Raw genomic sequence first — 7,500 nt, forward strand, 5'->3', positions numbered from 1 at the left:
TGCGGGACAGGTCCGGCCCTGACGCCGGTTTACGATTTCTCTCCGGTAAAGCACCTGTCGGGTGGCGACCGGAGGGTCTTTGCAGGGCCTGGATCTCCGAGCCCGTGGGACAGGCGGGAAAGGGTGGCGGCAGCCGGTTGAAGTCCCGACCCTGGGCAGCCTCCCGGTCCTACCTCCATAACTTCGGCGAGGAGGGTCCGATCCCCGCGCGGTCGACGGCAGGCGGTAGGGCTCGGAGGGGCGCGGCCTGGTCCGCGAGTGCCCCGGCGCCGCCCCTCTGCCCGTCCGAGGGACAGTAGGAAATGGCCATACCGCTTTCCGGCCGATTGCCGCCGGACGTCCGGCCGCATTCGCTCGGTCTGCGCGGCCGGCGGTAGCCGGGGGCGAGGGGCATCGGGCGGTGGCGGAACCAGGCCGGCCCGACCGCTGGGGGCCGCCCGGGCGACGTTTGAATCTGTCGGGTCGGACCGCCGAATCCCGCGGGATTTCGGGATCGAATCTGCGGGTGGAATCGGCACCTCGTCCCGCTGTCCGGTTCCCCCCGGTCGACTGCAACGGGTTTCCGAGGCCCGTCGGTCAGGCGCGGTTCGCTCCGCAATCCGCCGGCCGATCGGCACCGGGCGGGGCTCTACGGAAAGAGGGGACCCTCCCGCGTCGAGTGCCGGCGCACCGACCCCGCAGGCTGACCGGGAAGGTGAAGACTCACCCCCGCTGAATGCCCGGCCCCGGGTACCCTCCGGCTCCGGGGCCATAACTTCGGGGAGGGAGGTCCGATCCCCGCGCGGTCGACGGCAGGCGGTAGGGCTCGGAGGGGCGCGGCCTGGTCCGCGAGTGCCCCGGCGCCGCCCCTCTGCCCGTCCGAGGGACAGTAGGAAATGGCCATACCGCTTTCGGCCGATTGCCGCCGGACGTCCGGCCGCATTCGCTCGGTCTGCGCGGCCGGCGGTAGCCGGGGGCGAGGGGCATCGGGCGGTGGCGGAACCAGGCCGGCCCGACCGCTGGGGGCCGCCCGGGCGACGTTTGAATCTGTCGGGTCGGACCGCCGAATCCCGCGGGATTTCGGGATCGAATCTGCGGGTGGAATCGGCACCTCGTCCCGCTGTCCGGTTCCCCTCCGTCGACTGCAACGGGTTTCCGAGGCCCGTCGGTCAGGCGCGGTTCGCTCCGCAATCCGCCGGCCGATCGGCACCGGGCGGGGCTCTACGGAAAGAGGGGACCCTCCGGCGTCGAGTGCCGGGCGCACCGACCCCGCAGGCTGACCGGGAAGGTGAAGACTCACCCCGCTGAATGCCCGGCCCCGGGCACCCTCCGGCGCCGGGGCCATAACTTCGGGGAGGGAGGTCCGAGCTCCGCGCGGTCGACGGCAGGTGAAAGGGGCCGGTGCGCCGCGGAAGGCGACAGCAGATCCCGTCAGGCTGCACCTCTGCTCGGGCGAACGGCGTCAGGAAAAGGGGAGAGCACTTCCCCACCGATAGCTCCCGGAACGCCCGGACCCATTGGCCCGCGGCACCGGTGGCTGCTAGAGGGCCTCCGGCGCCGTCAGCCGGGGTACGTCCCAGGCCGGCCGGACGGCGGGCAGCCGGAGGCAACGGCCTGGAACGGAGCCAGACTTGAGTCGTTCCGTGCCGTGGGCAAAAAGGCAGGAGCTGCGGGTCAGCGCAGTTTGGCAAACCTAGCCGCAAGTGCGGGAAGGGCGGAGGAGCACACGGACGCCGCCTTCCCAAACTGAGCCCAAAGTGCCCAGGCATGCCCCCTTGATCTCGCCTAATCAGTGAGCCCAAAATAATTTCAGAGTGTGGAAACCTTATCCAAAAAGGTCGAAAAGAACGGCCAGAGATCAAGTCCGAAAGGGGAAATCAGTAACAAGCAAGCAGAGTAATCATTAACCAAAAAGCGCAAAATTATGTTAAAAGTGTGAAATCATTAACCAAAAACTCGAAAATAATGTCCAGAGACCAAGTCCGAAAGGGCAAATGGTTAACCAGTAAGCAGAGTAATCATTAACCAAAAATCGCAAAAGTAAGTAAAAAGTATGAAATCATTAACCAAAAATCGCAAAAGTAAGTAAAAAGTGTGAAATCATTAACCAAAAACTCGAAAATAATGTGCAGAGACTAAGTCCGAAAGGGCAAATGGTTAACCAGTAAGCAGAGTCATCATTAACCAAAAATCGCAAAAGTAAGTAAAAAGTGTGAAATCATTAACCAAAAATCGCAAAAGTAAGTAAAAAGTGTGAAATCATTAACCAAAAACTCGAAAATAATCTCCAGAGACTAAGTCCGAAAGGGCAAATGGTTAACCAGTAAGCAGAGTAATCATTAACCAAAAATCGCAAAAGTAAGTAAAAAGTGTGAAATCATTAACCAAAAATCGCAAAAGTAAGTAAAAAGTGTGAAATCATTAACCAAAAACTCGAAAATAATGTCCAGAGACTAAGTCCAAAAGGGCAAATGGTTAACCAGTAAGCAGAGTAATCATTAACCAAAAAGCGCAAAAATATGTTAAAAGTGTGAAATCATTAACCAAAAACTCGAAAATAATGTGCAGAGACTAAGTCCGAAAGGGCAAATGGTTAACCAGTAAGCAGAGTAATCATTAACCAAAAATCGCAAAAGTAAGTAAAAAGTGTGAAATCATTAACCAAAAACTCGAAAATAATCTCCAGAGACTAAGTCCGAAAGGGCAAATGGTTAACCAGTAAGCAGAGTAATCATTAACCAAAAATCGCAAAAGTAAGTAAAAAGTGTGAAATCATTAACCAAAAACTCGAAAATAATGTCCAGAGACCAAGTCCGAAAGGGCAAATGGTTAACCAGTAAGCAGAGTAATCATTAACCAAAAATCGCAAAAGTAAGTAAAAAGTGTGAAATCATTAACCAAAAATCGCAAAAGTAAGTAAAAAGTGTGAAATCATTAACCAAAAACTCGAAAATAATCTCCAGAGACTAAGTCCGAAAGGGCAAATGGTTAACCAGTAAGCAGAGTAATCATTAACCAAAAATCGCAAAAGTAAGTAAAAAGTGTGAAATCATTAACCAAAAATCGCAAAAGTAAGTAAAAAGTGTGAAATCATTAACCAAAAAGTCGAAAATAATCTCCAGAGACTAAGTCCAAAAGGGCAAATGGTTAACCAGTAAGCAGAGTAATCATTAACCAAAAATCGCAAAAGTAAGTAAAAAGTGTGAAATCATTAACCAAAAACTCGAAAATAATCTCCAGAGACTAAGTCCGAAAGGGCAAATGGTTAACCAGTAAGCAGAGTAATCATTAACCAAAAGGCGCAAAAGTAAGTAAAAAGTATGAAATCAGTAACCAAAAAGCGCAAAAATATGTTAAAAGTGTGAAATCATTAACCAAAAAGTCGAAAATAATCTCCAGAGACTAAGTCCGAAAGGGCAAATGGTTAACCAGTAAGCAGAGTAATCATTAACCAAAAATCGCAAAAATATGTTAAAAGTGTGAAATCATTAACCAAAAACTCGAAAATAATGTGCAGAGACTAAGTCCGAAAGGGCAAATGGTTAACCAGTAAGCAGAGTAATCATTAACCAAAAAGGGCAAAAGTAAGTAAAAAGTATGAAATCATTAACCAAAAAGCACAAAATTAAGTTAAAAGTGTGAAATCATTAACCAAAAAGTCGAAAATAATGTCCAGAGACCAAGTCCGAAAGGGCAAATGGTTAACCAGTAAGCAGAGTAATCATTAACCAAAAATCGCAAAAGTAAGTAAAAAGTATGAAATCATTAACCAAAAAGGGCAAAAGTAAGTAAAAAGTATGAAATCATTAACCAAAAATCGCAAAAGTAAGTAAAAAGTATGAAATCATTAACCAAAAATCGCAAAAGTAAGTAAAAAGTATGAAATCATTAACCAAAAAGCACAAAATTAAGTTAAAAGTGTGAAATCATTAACCAAAATGTCGAAAACAATGTCCAGAGACTAAGTCCGAAAGGGCAAATGGTTAACCAGTAAGCAGAGTAATCATTAACCAAAAATCGCAAAAGTAAGTAAAAAGTGTGAAATCATTAACCAAAAACCCGAAAATAATGTCCAGAGACTAAGTCCGAAAGGGCAAATGGTTAACCAGTAAGCAGAGTAATCATTAACCAAAAATCGCAAAAGTAAGTAAAAAGTGTGAAATCATTAACCAAAAACTCGAAAATAATGTCCAGAGACTAAGTCCGAAAGGGCAAATGGTTAACCAGTAAGCAGAGTAATCATTAACCAAAAGGCGCAAAAGTAAGTAAAAAGTATGAAATCAGTAACCAAAAAGCGCAAAAATATGTTAAAAGTGTGAAATCATTAACCAAAAACTCGAAAATAATGTGCAGAGACTAAGTCCGAAAGGGCAAATAATTAACCAGTAAGCAGAGTAATCATTAACCAAAAAGCGCAAAAATATGTTAAAAGTGTGAAATCATTAACCAAAAACTCGAAAATAATGTCCAGAGACTAAGTTCGAAAGGGCAAATGGTTAACCAGTAAGCAGAGTAATCATTAACCAAAAATCGCAAAAGTAAGTAAAAAGTGTGAAATCATTAACCAAAAAGCACAAAATTAAGTTAAAAGTGTGAAATCATTAACCAAAAAGTCGAAAATAATCTCCAGAGACTAAGTCCGAAAGGGCAAATGGTTAACCAGTAAGCAGAGTAATCATTAACCAAAAAGCGCAAAAATATGTTAAAAGTGTGAAATCATTAACCAAAAACTCGAAAATAATGTGCAGAGACTAAGTCCGAAAGGGCAAATAATTAACCAGTAAGCAGAGTAATCATTAACCAAAAAGCGCAAAAATATGTAAAAAGTGTGAAATCAGTAACCAAAAAGCGCAAAAGTAAGTAAAAAGTGTGAAATCATTAACCAAAAACTCGAAAATAATCTCCAGAGACTAAGTCCGAAAGGGCAAATGGTTAACCAGTAAGCAGAGTAATCATTAACCAAAAAGCGCAAAAATATGTTAAAAGTGTGAAATCATTAACCAAAAACTCGAAAATAATGTGCAGAGACTAAGTCCGAAAGGGCAAATAATTAACCAGTAAGCAGAGTAATCATTAACCAAAAAGCGCAAAAATATGTAAAAAGTGTGAAATCAGTAACCAAAAAGCGCAAAAGTAAGTAAAAAGTGTGAAATCATTAACCAAAAACTCGAAAATAATCTCCAGAGACTAAGTCCGAAAGGGCAAATGGTTAACCAGTAAGCAGAGTAATCATTAACCAAAAAGCGCAAAAATATGTTAAAAGTGTGAAATCATTAACCAAAAACTCGAAAATAATGTCCAGAGACTAAGTCCGAAAGGGCAAATGGTTAACCAGTAAGCAGAGTAATCATTAACCAAAAATCGCAAAAGTAAGTAAAAAGTGTGAAATCATTAACCAAAAAGCACAAAATTAAGTTAAAAGTGTGAAATCATTAACCAAAAAGTCGAAAATAATCTCCAGAGACTAAGTCCGAAAGGGCAAATGGTTAACCAGTAAGCAGAGTAATCATTAACCAAAAAGCGCAAAAATATGTTAAAAGTGTGAAATCATTAACCAAAAATCGCAAAAGTAAGTAAAAAGTGTGAAATCATTAACCAAAAAGTCGAAAATAATGTCCAGAGACTAAGTCCGAAAGGGCAAATGGTTAACCAGTAAGCAGAGTAATCATTAACCAAAAAGCGCAAAAATATGTTAAAAGTGTGAAATCATTAACCAAAAACTCGAAAATAATGTCCAGAGACTAAGTCCGAAAGGGCAAATGGTTAACCAGTAAGCAGAGTAATCATTAACCAAAAAGGGCAAAAGTAAGTAAAAAGTATGAAATCATTAACCAAAAAGTCGAAAATAATGCCCAGAGACTAAGTCCGAAAGGGCAAATGGTTAACCAGAAAATCCGTCGAATAATGTCCAGAGACTAAGTCCGAAAGGGCAAATGGTTAACCAGTGGAAGGGCGATCAAGCGGAAAAATTTGCCCCGGTTACCCGGGATGGAGTTCCAGAGGTCCGGCCAGAGTTGTCAAATTCGTCCCGCTGATCGGACGCTTGTCATTCGGGTGGCTGGGGGTTGGCGGGGTATCTGCACAGTAGTAGGAGGTGGCAAGTCGGGACTTGGACGTTTATTCCAAGAGTCCACCCGAGCCTCCAGGTCTGCAGAGACCGACCCTAGCTGCCGCCCAACCGACTTTTAAGCCTTTTTCGGATGGGGATTTTTTCCCATTTTCGTCCATTTTTCGGGTTTTCTGTCGGGCTTAATAGGCGGCAGCCTGACCCCCGGCCGAGGCGGGGGGCGCACTCTCCCTTGCGTAAGGGTCCGGATTTGCCCCGGAAAGTGCCCCCGACGGCCTCCCGACCCGGGTGCCTGCAGGGCGGGGGAAAGGGTAGTCCCAGCCGCAGGAAATCATTAACCAAAAGACTTAGCCGTCGGGGCAGAGGCTAAGACCCGGGCTGGTGAAATCATTAACCAAAAGGAATGCACCCTTTTCCGAAAGTGCAGGCCGAAATAAGGCGAGCCTTGGGCCGGGAAGGCCAAAACCCCCAACTCATGGAAGTGTATGGGGTCGGACTCGGCGACTTTCCCGGGCCCCGAGTTGACCTTTCCCCACGGGGGCGGTCAAGTTGCTCCCGCCAAGAGGGCACGTTGCATTTGCTGCCGCTCTAGTCCCCGGGCTAGTTAATCAGTTGCCGTCGGAAGTCCCGATGCCGAAATGAAAAATGGCCGTTGCGGCGATTTGGCGCCTCATTTTCGGAAGGACTACCGGCAGGCAACCCGCCGAATTGACACTTGCGATTCGGGTGGCTGGGGGTTGGCGGGGTACCCGGAGATTTTCGGGAACTCGATTTTCAGAACTTTTGCTGGCAGCGGTTGCACTTGCAAAGTGGCCGAAGAAGTGCTCCCTCAAGGAAGGACCTTCTTTTGAAATAAAAGACCTTCCGAAGAGTGCCTGGAAGTCATTTATGAGCATTTAAGGGTAAATCTGGCGGACTTTCCATGCTCTGTTGCCGGCTCTGAAATATCGCACAGTTGGGTCTAGGCCGGTAGACTGGCTGTGAAAACAGACAAAGTGTTTTGGCGAGCGAGAGAAAACAAGGCCTTGGAACAGATTGGGGGGTGCGGAGGCACACCACACCCACAGGAAAAGAATTAATAAAAAAAAAACCAAAGTCTATGACATGTCTGTTGGTACAGTGAGAAAAGCAAAGAAGGGAGGCTGCGATGGCAGAGCAAAGCCGACCTTCATACAGATATACATGTCAAAGAAAGAAACTATGCCCGCAAAAGACTTGGTGCGAAATAACAAGGCTCCTTGTGAACGGTTATCTTTGTCTGTCAGGCGCAGATTGTGGCGGCGTCGCCTGGTTTCCTTGGGTTGCACTACATGTATGTCCTAGTCTCAAACGAAAAGTGCGTGCCCAGAATTTTGTCCAAGTTAGGCGACGCACGCCGGCTGGCATCACCTCTCCGTGCGAGCGCCGAAAGCTTTGGTCGACCTGTTTGGCTACGCTGGTCGCGGTTGCTCCTT

The sequence above is a fragment of the Heterodontus francisci genome, unplaced genomic scaffold, assembly GCF_036365525.1.
Source record: "Heterodontus francisci isolate sHetFra1 unplaced genomic scaffold, sHetFra1.hap1 HAP1_SCAFFOLD_1853, whole genome shotgun sequence".
Taxonomy (NCBI): domain Eukaryota; kingdom Metazoa; phylum Chordata; class Chondrichthyes; order Heterodontiformes; family Heterodontidae; genus Heterodontus; species Heterodontus francisci.